Here is a 14,670-nt window from a genome sequence, read left to right on the forward strand (position 1 = left end):
ATATAATTGACCTTTCAGTATATTGTTGCACACACACCATCTATTTAGCAAATGCCCTTGTTATCAACAGCAGCCTTTTAAACTCACCTGAGCTAACAGGTATGTGAGCTGGTTACTCTGCTGCGCTTAAAATTTCTTTTTTGGTTTGCTACAATGCCTTTTCTGAAACGTTGTCTCCCTCTGCTGGAACACTGACTTCTTTCATTTAATGCCTGCAGACTATAAAAGAGAAACCAACCCAAAAAGTTTGGTTGATTAGTCTGTGGCATTCTTTTAAACTGTTGCTTATGGCGGTCTCTGTGAGCTTCTCAGTGACATTCAGCCATCCAGGTATCCCGCCTGCAGTAGACGGAATGTGGCAATGGAACGCTGGCTGCGCGTGTCATAATAGGCTCTGAGCCTTTATATACCTGCGCACAGCAGCAGCCACCTTCAGTCTGCTGCTGGACAGCCAGCAGCAGCAGCAGCAGCAGGAGAGGTAATTAATCAGCAACCCTCCTGCTAAGGGTAGACAGCTGCTCGTTCCACCCCCCCCCCCCCGCCTTAATTGGTTCTCCTCCCTTCCAACGGTGTTGAGGCGGGTGGGAACAGCCGGGGGTTGAGGGTACTGTGCTAAAAGAGGTGGAGTTATGCAGATCTAAAACGCGTGGATTGCAGCAGCAGCAAGCCGAAAAGTGCAGGCATGTGAGGGATCTAGAGGTTGACAGCATGTCTTCTTAACGGGAGTCCAGGTGGCCATCTCCACAAATGGACTTTTCAGAATCCTTGGGTGGCACCGTAGTCGGAAACCAATTCTGGTTATCGCTTCTCGGCCTTTTGGCTAAGATCAAGTGTAGTATCTGTTCTTATCAGTTTAATATCTGATACGTCCCCTATCTGGGGACCATATATTAAATGGATTTTTAGAACAGGGAGATGGAAAAAGAGCTTGCTCTGTCCACTCCACGCATTGACCTGGTATTGCAGTATCTCCAGGACCGGTGCACCCCTTCTTTAATGCAGTTTCTAAAATCAGAAAGAATTGAATTCAATGCTTTTTGTTCATTTGGCTTGTTTGTCGGATTTTGGGATGGACTCTTTGGCTTTGCTTTTCTTCTCCTCATTGGATTTTTCATGTTAAAAGTTGCAGAAGCCAGATGACAAGCTCATTTTGGTTCAACTTCAGCAACTGTGCATTGCATTGCCATGTAATGTAATGCAATGCTATCTATCTAGCTCTCCCTCTATACTTCCTTTTGGATAAACAGACATATTAGGCAAGCATTTTGGAGCTTTCACCTAAATAACTACAGGTGGTGAGATAAGCTGCACAATATAATTGACCTTTCAGTATATTGTTGCACACACACCATCTATTTAGCAAATGCCCTTGTTATCAACAGCAGCCTTTTAAACTCACCTGAGCTAACAGGTATGTGAGCTGGTTACTCTGCTGCGCTTAAAATTTCTTTTTTGGTTTGCTACAATGCCTTTTCTGAAACGTTGTCTCCCTCTGCTGGAACACTGACTTCTTTCATTTAATGCCTGCAGACTATAAAAGAGAAACCAACCCAAAAAGTTTGGTTGATTAGTCTGTGGCATTCTTTTAAACTGTTGCTTATGGCGGTCTCTGTGAGCTTCTCAGTGACATTCAGCCATCCAGGTATCCCGCCTGCAGTAGACGGAATGTGGCAATGGAACGCTGGCTGCGCGTGTCATAATAGGCTCTGAGCCTTTATATACCTGCGCACAGCAGCAGCCACCTTCAGTCTGCTGCTGGACAGCCAGCAGCAGCAGCAGCAGCAGGAGAGGTAATTAATCAGCAACCCTCCTGCTAAGGGTAGACAGCTGCTCGTTCCACCCCCCCCCCGCCTTAATTGGTTCTCCTCCCTTCCAACGGTGTTGAGGCGGGTGGGAACAGCCGGGGGTTGAGGGTACTGTGCTAAAAGAGGTGGAGTTATGCAGATCTAAAACGCGTGGATTGCAGCAGCAGCAAGCCGAAAAGTGCAGGCATGTGAGGGATCTAGAGGTTGACAGCATGTCTTCTTAACGGGAGTCCAGGTGGCCATCTCCACAAATGGACTTTTCAGAATCCTTGGGTGGCACTGTAGTCGGAAACCAATTCTGGTTATCGCTTCTCGGCCTTTTGGCTAAGATCAAGTGTAGTATCTGTTCTTATCAGTTTAATATCTGATACGTCCCCTATCTGGGGACCATATATTAAATGGATTTTTAGAACAGGGAGATGGAAAAAGAGCTTGCTCTGTCCACTCCACGCATTGACCTGGTATTGCAGTATCTCCAGGACCGGTGCACCCCTTCTTTAATGCAGTTTCTAAAATCAGAAAGAATTGAATTCAATGCTTTTTGTTCATTTGGCTTGTTTGTCGGATTTTGGGATGGACTCTTTGGCTTTGCTTTTCTTCTCCTCATTGGATTTTTCATGTTAAAAGTTGCAGAAGCCAGATGACAAGCTCATTTTGGTTCAACTTCAGCAACTGTGCATTGCATTGCCATGTAATGTAATGCAATGCTATCTATCTAGCTCTCCCTCTATACTTCCTTTTGGATAAACAGACATATTAGGCAAGCATTTTGGAGCTTTCACCTAAATAACTACAGGTGGTGAGATAAGCTGCACAATATAATTGACCTTTCAGTATATTGTTGCACACACACCATCTATTTAGCAAATGCCCTTGTTATCAACAGCAGCCTTTTAAACTCACCTGAGCTAACAGGTATGTGAGCTGGTTACTCTGCTGCGCTTAAAATTTCTTTTTTGGTTTGCTACAATGCCTTTTCTGAAACGTTGTCTCCCTCTGCTGGAACACTGACTTCTTTCATTTAATGCCTGCAGACTATAAAAGAGAAACCAACCCAAAAAGTTTGGTTGATTAGTCTGTGGCATTCTTTTAAACTGTTGCTTATGGCGGTCTCTGTGAGCTTCTCAGTGACATTCAGCCATCCAGGTATCCCGCCTGCAGTAGACGGAATGTGGCAATGGAACGCTGGCTGCGCGTGTCATAATAGGCTCTGAGCCTTTATATACCTGCGCACAGCAGCAGCCACCTTCAGTCTGCTGCTGGACAGCCAGCAGCAGCAGCAGGAGAGGTAATTAATCAGCAACCCTCCTGCTAAGGGTAGACAGCTGCTCGTTCCACCCCCCCCCCCGCCTTAATTGGTTCTCCTCCCTTCCAACGGTGTTGAGGCGGGTGGGAACAGCCGGGGGTTGAGGGTACTGTGCTAAAAGAGGTGGAGTTATGCAGATCTAAAACGCGTGGATTGCAGCAGCAGCAAGCCGAAAAGTGCAGGCATGTGAGGGATCTAGAGGTTGACAGCATGTCTTCTTAACGGGAGTCCAGGTGGCCATCTCCACAAATGGACTTTTCAGAATCCTTGGGTGGCACCGTAGTCGGAAACCAATTCTGGTTATCGCTTCTCGGCCTTTTGGCTAAGATCAAGTGTAGTATCTGTTCTTATTAGTTTAATATCTGATACGTCCCCTATCTGGGGACCATATATTAAATGGATTTTTAGAACAGGGAGACGGAAAAAGAGCTTGCTCTGTCCACTCCACGCATTGACCTGGTATTGCAGTATCTCCAGGACCGGTGCACCCCTTCTTTAATGCAGTTTCTAAAATCAGAAAGAATTGAATTCAATGCTTTTTGTTCATTTGGCTTGTTTGTCGGATTTTGGGATGGACTCTTTGGCTTTGCTTTTCTTCTCCTCATTGGATTTTTCATGTTAAAAGTTGCAGAAGCCAGATGACAAGCTCATTTTGGTTCAACTTCAGCAACTGTGCATTGCATTGCCATGTAATGTAATGCAATGCTATCTATCTAGCTCTCCCTCTATACTTCCTTTTGGATAAACAGACATATTAGGTAAGCATTTTGGAGCTTTCACCTAAATAACTACAGGTGGTGAGATAAGCTGCACAATATAATTGACCTTTCAGTATATTGTTGCACACACACCATCTATTTAGCAAATGCCCTTGTTATCAACAGCAGCCTTTTAAACTCACCTGAGCTAACAGGTATGTGAGCTGGTTACTCTGCTGCGCTTAAAATTTCTTTTTTGGTTTGCTACAATGCCTTTTCTGAAACGTTGTCTCCCTCTGCTGGAACACTGACTTCTTTCATTTAATGCCTGCAGACTATAAAAGAGAAACCAACCCAAAAAGTTTGGTTGATTAGTCTGTGGCATTCTTTTAAACTGTTGCTTATGGCCATCTCTGTGAGCTTCTCAGTGACATTCAGCCATCCAGGTATCCCGCCTGCAGTAGACGGAATGTGGCAATGGAACGCTGGCTGCGCGTGTCATAATAGGCTCTGAGCCTTTATATACCTGCGCACAGCAGCAGCCACCTTCAGTCTGCTGCTGGACAGCCAGCAGCAGCAGCAGCAGCAGGAGAGGTAATTAATCAGCAACCCTCCTGCTAAGGGTAGACAGCTGCTCGTTCCACCCCCCCCCCCGCCTTAATTGGTTCTCCTCCCTTCCAACGGTGTTGAGGCGGGTGGGAACAGCCGGGGGTTGAGGGTACTGTGCTAAAAGAGGTGGAGTTATGCAGATCTAAAACGCGTGGATTGCAGCAGCAGCAAGCCGAAAAGTGCAGGCATGTGAGGGATCTAGAGGTTGACAGCATGTCTTCTTAACGGGAGTCCAGGTGGCCATCTCCACAAATGGACTTTTCAGAATCCTTGGGTGGCACCGTAGTCGGAAACCAATTCTGGTTATCGCTTCTCGGCCTTTTGGCTAAGATCAAGTGTAGTATCTGTTCTTATCAGTTTAATATCTGATACGTCCCCTATCTGGGGACCATATATTAAATGGATTTTTAGAACAGGGAGATGGAAAAAGAGCTTGCTCTGTCCACTCCACGCATTGACCTGGTATTGCAGTATCTCCAGGACCGGTGCACCCCTTCTTTAATGCAGTTTCTAAAATCAGAAAGAATTGAATTCAATGCTTTTTGTTCATTTGGCTTGTTTGTCGGATTTTGGGATGGACTCTTTGGCTTTGCTTTTCTTCTCCTTATTGGATTTTTCATGTTAAAAGATGCAGAAGCCAGATGACAAGCTCATTTTGGTTCAACTTCAGCAACTGTGCATTGCATTGCCATGTAATGTAATGCAATGCTATCTATCTAGCTCTCCCTCTATACTTCCTTTTGGATAAACAGACATATTAGGCAAGCATTTTGGAGCTTTCACCTAAATAACTACAGGTGGTGAGATAAGCTGCACAATATAATTGACCTTTCAGTATATTGTTGCACACACACCATCTATTTAGCAAATGCCCTTGTTATCAACAGCAGCCTTTTAAACTCACCTGAGCTAACAGGTATGTGAGCTGGTTACTCTGCTGCGCTTAAAATTTCTTTTTTGGTTTGCTACAATGCCTTTTCTGAAACGTTGTCTCCCTCTGCTGGAACACTGACTTCTTTCATTTAATGCCTGCAGACTATAAAAGAGAAACCAACCCAAAAAGTTTGGTTGATTAGTCTGTGGCATTCTTTTAAACTGTTGCTTATGGCGGTCTCTGTGAGCTTCTCAGTGACATTCAGCCATCCAGGTATCCCGCCTGCAGTAGACGGAATGTGGCAAGGAACGCTGGCTGCGCGTGTCATAATAGGCTCTGAGCCTTTATATACCTGCGCACAGCAGCAGCCACCTTCAGTCTGCTGCTGGACAGCCAGCAGCAGCAGCAGCAGCAGGAGAGGTAATTAATCAGCAACCCTCCTGCTAAGGGTAGACAGCTGCTCGTTCCACCCCCCCCCCCCGCCTTAATTGGTTCTCCTCCCTTCCAACGGTGTTGAGGCGGGTGGGAACAGCCGGGGGTTGAGGGTACTGTGCTAAAAGAGGTGGAGTTATGCAGATCTAAAACGCGTGGATTGCAGCAGCAGCAAGCCGAAAAGTGCAGGCATGTGAGGGATCTAGAGGTTGACAGCATGTCTTCTTAACGGGAGTCCAGGTGGCCATCTCCACAAATGGACTTTTCAGAATCCTTGGGTGGCACCGTAGTCGGAAACCAATTCTGGTTATCGCTTCTCGGCCTTTTGGCTAAGATCAAGTGTAGTATCTGTTCTTATCAGTTTAATATCTGATACGTCCCCTATCTGGGGACCATATATTAAATGGATTTTTAGAACAGGGAGATGGAAAAAGAGCTTGCTCTGTCCACTCCACGCATTGACCTGGTATTGCAGTATCTCCAGGACCGGTGCACCCCTTCTTTAATGCAGTTTCTAAAATCAGAAAGAATTGAATTCAATGCTTTTTGTTCATTTGGCTTGTTTGTCGGATTTTGGGATGGACTCTTTGGCTTTGCTTTTCTTCTCCTCATTGGATTTTTCATGTTAAAAGTTGCAGAAGCCAGATGACAAGCTCATTTTGGTTCAACTTCAGCAACTGTGCATTGCATTGCCATGTAATGTAATGCAATGCTATCTATCTAGCTCTCCCTCTATACTTCCTTTTGGATAAACAGACATATTAGGCAAGCATTTTGGAGCTTTCACCTAAATAACTACAGGTGGTGAGATAAGCTGCACAATATAATTGACCTTTCAGTATATTGTTGCACACACACCATCTATTTAGCAAATGCCCTTGTTATCAACAGCAGCCTTTTAAACTCACCTGAGCTAACAGGTATGTGAGCTGGTTACTCTGCTGCGCTTAAAATTTCTTTTTTGGTTTGCTACAATGCCTTTTCTGAAACGTTGTCTCCCTCTGCTGGAACACTGACTTCTTTCATTTAATGCCTGCAGACTATAAAAGAGAAACCAACCCAAAAAGTTTGGTTGATTAGTCTGTGGCATTCTTTTAAACTGTTGCTTATGGCGGTCTCTGTGAGCTTCTCAGTGACATTCAGCCATCCAGGTATCCCGCCTGCAGTAGACGGAATGTGGCAATGGAACGCTGGCTGCGCGTGTCATAATAGGCTCTGAGCCTTTATATACCTGTGCACAGCAGCAGCCACCTTCAGTCTGCTGCTGGACAGCCAGCAGCAGCAGCAGCAGCAGGAGAGGTAATTAATCAGCAACCCTCCTGCTAAGGGTAGACAGCTGCTCGTTCCACCCCCCCCCCCGCCTTAATTGGTTCTCCTCCCTTCCAACGGTGTTGAGGCGGGTGGGAACAGCCGGGGGTTGAGGGTACTGTGCTAAAAGAGGTGGAGTTATGCAGATCTAAAACGCGTGGATTGCAGCAGCAGCAAGCCGAAAAGTGCAGGCATGTGAGGGATCTAGAGGTTGACAGCATGTCTTCTTAACGGGAGTCCAGGTGGCCATCTCCACAAATGGACTTTTCAGAATCCTTGGGTGGCACCGTAGTCGGAAACCAATTCTGGTTATCGCTTCTCGGCCTTTTGGCTAAGATCAAGTGTAGTATCTGTTCTTATTAGTTTAATATCTGATACGTCCCCTATCTGGGGACCATATATTAAATGGATTTTTAGAACAGGGAGATGGAAAAAGAGCTTGCTCTGTCCACTCCACGCATTGACCTGGTATTGCAGTATCTCCAGGACCGGTGCACCCCTTCTTTAATGCAGTTTCTAAAATCAGAAAGAATTGAATTCAATGCTTTTTGTTCATTTGGCTTGTTTGTCGGATTTTGGGATGGACTCTTTCGCTTTGCTTTTCTTCTCCTCATTGGATTTTTCATGTTAAAAGTTGCAGAAGCCAGATGACAAGCTCATTTTGGTTCAACTTCAGCAACTGTGCATTGCATTGCCATGTAATGTAATGCAATGCTATCTATCTAGCTCTCCCTCTATACTTCCTTTTGGATAAACAGACATATTAGGTAAGCATTTTTGACCTTTCACCTAAATAACTACAGGTGGTGAGATAAGCTGCACAATATAATTGACCTTTCAGTATATTGTTGCACACACACCATCTATTTAGCAAATGCCCTTGTTATCAACAGCAGCCTTTTAAACTCACCTGAGCTAACAGGTATGTGAGCTGGTTACTCTGCTGCGCTTAAAATTTCTTTTTTGGTTTGCTACAATGCCTTTTCTGAAACGTTGTCTCCCTCTGCTGGAACACTGACTTCTTTCATTTAATGCCTGCAGACTATAAAAGAGAAACCAACCCAAAAAGTTTGGTTGATTAGTCTGTGGCATTCTTTTAAACTGTTGCTTATGGCGGTCTCTGTGAGCTTCTCAGTAACATTCAGCCATCCAGGTATCCCGCCTGCAGTAGACGGAATGTGGCAATGGAACGCTGGCTGCGCGTGTCATAATAGGCTCTGAGCCTTTATATACCTGCGCACAGCAGCAGCCACCTTCAGTCTGCTGCTGGACAGCCAGCAGCAGCAGCAGCAGCAGGAGAGGTAATTAATCAGCAACCCTCCTGCTAAGGGTAGACAGCTGCTCGTTCCACCCCCCCCCCGCCTTAATTGGTTCTCCTCCCTTCCAACGGTGTTGAGGCGGGTGGGAACAGCCGGGGGTTGAGGGTACTGTGCTAAAAGAGGTGGAGTTATGCAGATCTAAAACGCGTGGATTGCAGCAGCAGCAAGCCGAAAAGTGCAGGCATGTGAGGGATCTAGAGGTTGACAGCATGTCTTCTTAACGGGAGTCCAGGTGGCCATCTCCACAAATGGACTTTTCAGAATCCTTGGGTGGCACCGTAGTCGGAAACCAATTCTGGTTATCGCTTCTCGGCCTTTTGGCTAAGATCAAGTGTAGTATCTGTTCTTATCAGTTTAATATCTGATACGTCCCCTATCTGGGGACCATATATTAAATGGATTTTTAGAACAGGGAGATGGAAAAAGAGCTTGCTCTGTCCACTCCACGCATTGACCTGGTATTGCAGTATCTCCAGGACCGGTGCACCCCTTCTTTAATGCAGTTTCTAAAATCAGAAAGAATTGAATTCAATGCTTTTTGTTCATTTGGCTTGTTTGTCGGATTTTGGGATGGACTCTTTGGCTTTGCTTTTCTTCTCCTCATTGGATTTTTCATGTTAAAAGTTGCAGAAGCCAGATGACAAGCTCATTTTGGTTCAACTTCAGCAACTGTGCATTGCATTGCCATGTAATGTAATGCAATGCTATCTATCTAGCTCTCCCTCTATACTTCCTTTTGGATAAACAGACATATTAGGCAAGCATTTTGGAGCTTTCACCTAAATAACTACAGGTGGTGAGATAAGCTGCACAATATAATTGACCTTTCAGTATATTGTTGCACACACACCATCTATTTAGCAAATGCCCTTGTTATCAACAGCAGCCTTTTAAACTCACCTGAGCTAACAGGTATGTGAGCTGGTTACTCTGCTGCGCTTAAAATTTCTTTTTTGGTTTGCTACAATGCCTTTTCTGAAACGTTGTCTCCCTCTGCTGGAACACTGACTTCTTTCATTTAATGCCTGCAGACTATAAAAGAGAAACCAACCCAAAAAGTTTGGTTGATTAGTCTGTGGCATTCTTTTAAACTGTTGCTTATGGCGGTCTCTGTGAGCTTCTCAGTGACATTCAGCCATCCAGGTATCCCGCCTGCAGTAGACGGAATGTGGCAATGGAACGCTGGCTGCGCGTGTCATAATAGGCTCTGAGCCTTTATATACCTGCGCACAGCAGCAGCCACCTTCAGTCTGCTGCTGGACAGCCAGCAGCAGCAGCAGCAGCAGGAGAGGTAATTAATCAGCAACCCTCCTGCTAAGGGTAGACAGCTGCTCGTTCCACCCCCCCCCCCCGCCTTAATTGGTTCTCCTCCCTTCCAACGGTGTTGAGGCGGGTGGGAACAGCCGGGGGTTGAGGGTACTGTGCTAAAAGAGGTGGAGTTATGCAGATCTAAAACGCGTGGATTGCAGCAGCAGCAAGCCGAAAAGTGCAGGCATGTGAGGGATCTAGAGGTTGACAGCATGTCTTCTTAACGGGAGTCCAGGTGGCCATCTCCACAAATGGACTTTTCAGAATCCTTGGGTGGCACCGTAGTCGGAAACCAATTCTGGTTATCGCTTCTCGGCCTTTTGGCTAAGATCAAGTGTAGTATCTGTTCTTATCAGTTTAATATCTGATACGTCCCCTATCTGGGGACCATATATTAAATGGATTTTTAGAACAGGGAGATGGAAAAAGAGCTTGCTCTGTCCACTCCACGCATTGACCTGGTATTGCAGTATCTCCAGGACCGGTGCACCCCTTCTTTAATGCAGTTTCTAAAATCAGAAAGAATTGAATTCAATGCTTTTTGTTCATTTGGCTTGTTTGTCGGATTTTGGGATGGACTCTTTGGCTTTGCTTTTCTTCTCCTCATTGGATTTTTCATGTTAAAAGTTGCAGAAGCCAGATGACAAGCTCATTTTGGTTCAACTTCAGCAACTGTGCATTGCATTGCCATGTAATGTAATGCAATGCTATCTATCTAGCTCTCCCTCTATACTTCCTTTTGGATAAACAGACATATTAGGCAAGCATTTTGGAGCTTTCACCTAAATAACTACAGGTGGTGAGATAAGCTGCACAATATAATTGACCTTTCAGTATATTGTTGCACACACACCATCTATTTAGCAAATGCCCTTGTTATCAACAGCAGCCTTTTAAACTCACCTGAGCTAACAGGTATGTGAGCTGGTTACTCTGCTGCGCTTAAAATTTCTTTTTTGGTTTGCTACAATGCCTTTTCTGAAACGTTGTCTCCCTCTGCTGGAACACTGACTTCTTTCATTTAATGCCTGCAGACTATAAAAGAGAAACCAACCCAAAAAGTTTGGTTGATTAGTCTGTGGCATTCTTTTAAACTGTTGCTTATGGCAGTCTCTGTGAGCTTCTCAGTGACATTCAGCCATCCAGGTATCCTGCCTGCTGTAGACGGAATGTGGCAATGGAACGCTGGCTGTGCGTGTCATAATAGGCTCTGAGCCTTTATATACCTGCGCACAGCAGCAGCCACCTTCAGTCTGCTGCTGGACAGCCAGCAGCAGCAGCAGCAGGAGAGGTAATTAATCAGCAACCCTCCTGCTAAGGGTAGACAGCTGCTCGTTCCACCCCCACCCCCCCGCCTTAATTGGTTCTCCTCCCTTCCAACGGTGTTGAGGCGGGTGGGAACAGCCGGGGGTTGAGGGTACTGTGCTAAAAGAGGTGGAGTTATGCAGATCTAAAACGCGTGGATTGCAGCAGCAGCAAGCCGAAAAGTGCAGGCATGTGAGGGATCTAGAGGTTGACAGCATGTCTTCTTAACGGGAGTCCAGGTGGCCATCTCCACAAATGGACTTTTCAGAATCCTTGGGTGGCACCGTAGTCGGAAACCAATTCTGGTTATCGCTTCTCGGCCTTTTGGCTAAGATCAAGTGTAGTATCTGTTCTCATCAGTTTAATATCTGATACGTCCCCTATCTGGGGACCATATATTAAATGGATTTTTAGAACAGGGAGATGGAAAAAGAGCTTGCTCTGTCCACTCCACGCATTGACCTGGTATTGCAGTATCTCCAGGACCGGTGCACCCCTTCTTTAATGCAGTTTCTAAAATCAGAAAGAATTGAATTCAATGCTTTTTGTTCATTTGGCTTGTTTGTCGGATTTTGGGATGGACTCTTTGGCTTTGCTTTTCTTCTCCTCATTGGATTTTTCATGTTAAAAGTTGCAGAAGCCAGATGACATGCTCATTTTGGTTCAACTTCAGCAACTGTGCATTGCATTGCCATGTAATGTAATGCAATGCTATCTATCTAGCTCTCCCTCTATACTTCCTTTTGGATAAACAGACATATTAGGCAAGCATTTTAGAGCTTTCACCTAAATAACTACAGGTGGTGAGATAAGCTGCACAATATAATTGACCTCTCAGTATATTGTTGCACACACACCATCTATTTAGCAAATGCCCTTGTTATCAACAGCAGCCTTTTAAACTCACCTGAGCTAACAGGTATGTGAGCTGGTTACTCTGCTGCGCTTAAAATTTCTTTTTTGGTTTGCTACAATGCCTTTTCTGAAACGTTGTCTCCCTCTGCTGGAACACTGACTTCTTTCATTTAATGCCTGCAGACTATTAAAGAGAAACCAACCCAAAAAGTTTGGTTGATTAGTCTGTGGCATTCTTTTAAACTGTTGCTTATGGCGGTCTCTGTGAGCTTCTCAGTGACATTCAGCCATCCAGGTATCCCGCCTGCAGTAGACGGAATGTGGCAATGGAACGCTGGCTGCGCGTGTCATAATAGGCTCTGAGCCTTTATATACCTGCGCACAGCAGCAGCCACCTTCAGTCTGCTGCTGGACAGCCAGCAGCAGCAGCAGCAGCAGGAGAGGTAATTAATCAGCAACCCTCCTGCTAAGGGTATACAGCTGCTCGTTCCACCCCCCCCCCCCTTAATTGGTTCTCCTCCCTTCCAACGGTGTTGAGGCGGGTGGGAACAGCCGGGGGTTGAGGGTACTGTGCTAAAAGAGGTGGAGTTATGCAGATCTAAAACGCGTGGATTGCAGCAGCAGCAAGCCGAAAAGTGCAGGCATGTGAGGGATCTAGAGGTTGACAGCATGTCTTCTTAACGGGAGTCCAGGTGGCCATCTCCACAAATGGACTTTTCAGAATCCTTGGGTGGCACCGTAGTCGGAAACCAATTCTGGTTATCGCTTCTCGGCCTTTTGGCTAAGATCAAGTGTAGTATCTGTTCTTATCAGTTTAATATCTGATACGTCCCCTATCTGGGGACCATATATTAAATGGATTTTTAGAACAGGGAGATGGAAAAAGAGCTTGCTCTGTCCACTCCACGCATTGACCTGGTATTGCAGTATCTCCAGGACCGGTGCACCCCTTCTTTAATGCAGTTTCTAAAATCAGAAAGAATTGAATTCAATGCTTTTTGTTCATTTGGCTTGTTTGTCGGATTTTGGGATGGACTCTTTGGCTTTGCTTTTCTTCTCCTCATTGGATTTTTCATGTTAAAAGTTGCAGAAGCCAGATGACAAGCTCATTTTGGTTCAACTTCAGCAACTGTGCATTGCATTGCCATGTAATGTAATGCAATGCTATCTATCTAGCTCTCCCTCTATACTTCCTTTTGGATAAACAGACATATTAGGCAAGCATTTTGGAGCTTTCACCTAAATAACTACAGGTGGTGAGATAAGCTGCACAATATAATTGACCTTTCAGTATATTGTTGCACACACACACCATCTATTTAGCAAATGCCCTTGTTATCAACAGCAGCCTTTTAAACTCACCTGAGCTAACAGGTATGTGAGCTGGTTACTCTGCTGCGCTTAAAATTTCTTTTTTGGTTTGCTACAATGCCTTTTCTGAAACGTTGTCTCCCTCTGCTGGAACACTGACTTCTTTCATTTAATGCCTGCAGACTATTAAAGAGAAACCAACCCAAAAAGTTTGGTTGATTAGTCTGTGGCATTCTTTTAAACTGTTGCTTATGGCGGTCTCTGTGAGCTTCTCAGTGACATTCAGCCATCCAGGTATCCCGCCTGCAGTAGACGGAATGTGGCAATGGAACGCTGGCTGCGCGTGTCATAATAGGCTCTGAGCCTTTATATACCTGCGCACAGCAGCAGCCACCTTCAGTCTGCTGCTGGACAGCCAGCAGCAGCAGCAGCAGCAGGAGAGGTAATTAATCAGCAACCCTCCTGCTAAGGGTAGACAGCTGCTCGTTCCACCCCCCCCCCCCCTTAATTGGTTCTCCTCCCTTCCAACGGTGTTGAGGCGGGTGGGAACAGCCGGGGGTTGAGGGTACTGTGCTAAAAGAGGTGGAGTTATGCAGATCTAAAACGCGTGGATTGCAGCAGCAGCAAGCCGAAAAGTGCAGGCATGTGAGGGATCTAGAGGTTGACAGCATGTCTTCTTAACGGGAGTCCAGGTGGCCATCTCCACAAATGGACTTTTCAGAATCCTTGGGTGGCACCGTAGTCGGAAACCAATTCTGGTTATCGCTTCTCGGCCTTTTGGCTAAGATCAAGTGTAGTATCTGTTCTTATCAGTTTAATATCTGATACGTCCCCTATCTGGGGACCATATATTAAATGGATTTTTAGAACAGGGAGATGGAAAAAGAGCTTGCTCTGTCCACTCCACGCATTGACCTGGTATTGCAGTATCTCCAGGACCGGTGCACCCCTTCTTTAATGCAGTTTCTAAAATCAGAAAGAATTGAATTCAATGCTTTTTGTTCATTTGGCTTGTTTGTCGGATTTTGGGATGGACTCTTTGGCTTTGCTTTTCTTCTCCTCATTGGATTTTTCATGTTAAAAGTTGCAGAAGCCAGATGACAAGCTCATTTTGGTTCAACTTCAGCAACTGTGCATTGCATTGCCATGTAATGTAATGCAATGCTATCTATCTAGCTCTCCCTCTATACTTCCTTTTGGATAAACAGACATATTAGGCAAGCATTTTGGAGCTTTCACCTAAATAACTACAGGTGGTGAGATAAGCTGCACAATATAATTGACCTTTCAGTATATTGTTGCACACACACACCATCTATTTAGCAAATGCCCTTGTTATCAACAGCAGCCTTTTAAACTCACCTGAGCTAACAGGTATGTGAGCTGGTTACTCTGCTGCGCTTAAAATTTCTTTTTTGGTTTGCTACAATGCCTTTTCTGAAACGTTGTCTCCCTCTGCTGGAACACTGACTTCTTTCATTTAATGCCTGCAGACTATAAAAGAGAAACCAACCCAAAAAGTTTGGTTCATTAGTCTGTG

General features: G+C 45.2%; 11 non-coding genes across 11 annotated transcripts; all 11 read left to right on the forward strand.

Moving 5' to 3' along the window:
* Positions 1 to 800: 800 nt before the first annotated feature.
* On the forward strand, positions 801 to 991 carry LOC141244890 (U2 spliceosomal RNA). Its single transcript, XR_012308787.1, has one exon. It is a non-coding gene; the product is annotated as a U2 spliceosomal RNA (small nuclear RNA).
* Positions 992 to 2,109: 1,118 nt separating this feature from the next.
* On the forward strand, positions 2,110 to 2,300 carry LOC141244892 (U2 spliceosomal RNA). Its single transcript, XR_012308789.1, has one exon. It is a non-coding gene; the product is annotated as a U2 spliceosomal RNA (small nuclear RNA).
* A 1,113-nt stretch (positions 2,301 to 3,413) lies between these two features.
* On the forward strand, positions 3,414 to 3,604 carry LOC141244939 (U2 spliceosomal RNA). Its single transcript, XR_012308833.1, has one exon. It is a non-coding gene; the product is annotated as a U2 spliceosomal RNA (small nuclear RNA).
* A 1,119-nt stretch (positions 3,605 to 4,723) lies between these two features.
* LOC141244894 (U2 spliceosomal RNA) lies at positions 4,724 to 4,914 on the forward strand. The gene has a single exon (XR_012308790.1). It is a non-coding gene; the product is annotated as a U2 spliceosomal RNA (small nuclear RNA).
* Positions 4,915 to 6,033: 1,119 nt separating this feature from the next.
* Positions 6,034 to 6,224, forward strand: LOC141244895 (U2 spliceosomal RNA). Its single transcript, XR_012308791.1, has one exon. It is a non-coding gene; the product is annotated as a U2 spliceosomal RNA (small nuclear RNA).
* A 1,119-nt stretch (positions 6,225 to 7,343) lies between these two features.
* On the forward strand, positions 7,344 to 7,534 carry LOC141244933 (U2 spliceosomal RNA). Its single transcript, XR_012308827.1, has one exon. It is a non-coding gene; the product is annotated as a U2 spliceosomal RNA (small nuclear RNA).
* A 1,118-nt stretch (positions 7,535 to 8,652) lies between these two features.
* Positions 8,653 to 8,843, forward strand: LOC141244896 (U2 spliceosomal RNA). The gene has a single exon (XR_012308792.1). It is a non-coding gene; the product is annotated as a U2 spliceosomal RNA (small nuclear RNA).
* A 1,120-nt stretch (positions 8,844 to 9,963) lies between these two features.
* LOC141244897 (U2 spliceosomal RNA) lies at positions 9,964 to 10,154 on the forward strand. Its single transcript, XR_012308793.1, has one exon. It is a non-coding gene; the product is annotated as a U2 spliceosomal RNA (small nuclear RNA).
* Positions 10,155 to 11,272: 1,118 nt separating this feature from the next.
* Positions 11,273 to 11,463, forward strand: LOC141244942 (U2 spliceosomal RNA). The gene has a single exon (XR_012308835.1). It is a non-coding gene; the product is annotated as a U2 spliceosomal RNA (small nuclear RNA).
* Positions 11,464 to 12,580: 1,117 nt separating this feature from the next.
* Positions 12,581 to 12,771, forward strand: LOC141244898 (U2 spliceosomal RNA). Its single transcript, XR_012308794.1, has one exon. It is a non-coding gene; the product is annotated as a U2 spliceosomal RNA (small nuclear RNA).
* Positions 12,772 to 13,891: 1,120 nt separating this feature from the next.
* Positions 13,892 to 14,082, forward strand: LOC141244899 (U2 spliceosomal RNA). The gene has a single exon (XR_012308795.1). It is a non-coding gene; the product is annotated as a U2 spliceosomal RNA (small nuclear RNA).
* Positions 14,083 to 14,670: the final 588 nt, after the last annotated feature.

This window comes from Phyllobates terribilis, unplaced genomic scaffold (assembly GCF_046119375.1).
Source record: "Phyllobates terribilis strain yellow unplaced genomic scaffold, ASM4611937v1 Scaffold_1631__1_contigs__length_240842, whole genome shotgun sequence".
Taxonomy (NCBI): Eukaryota; Metazoa; Chordata; class Amphibia; order Anura; family Dendrobatidae; genus Phyllobates; species Phyllobates terribilis.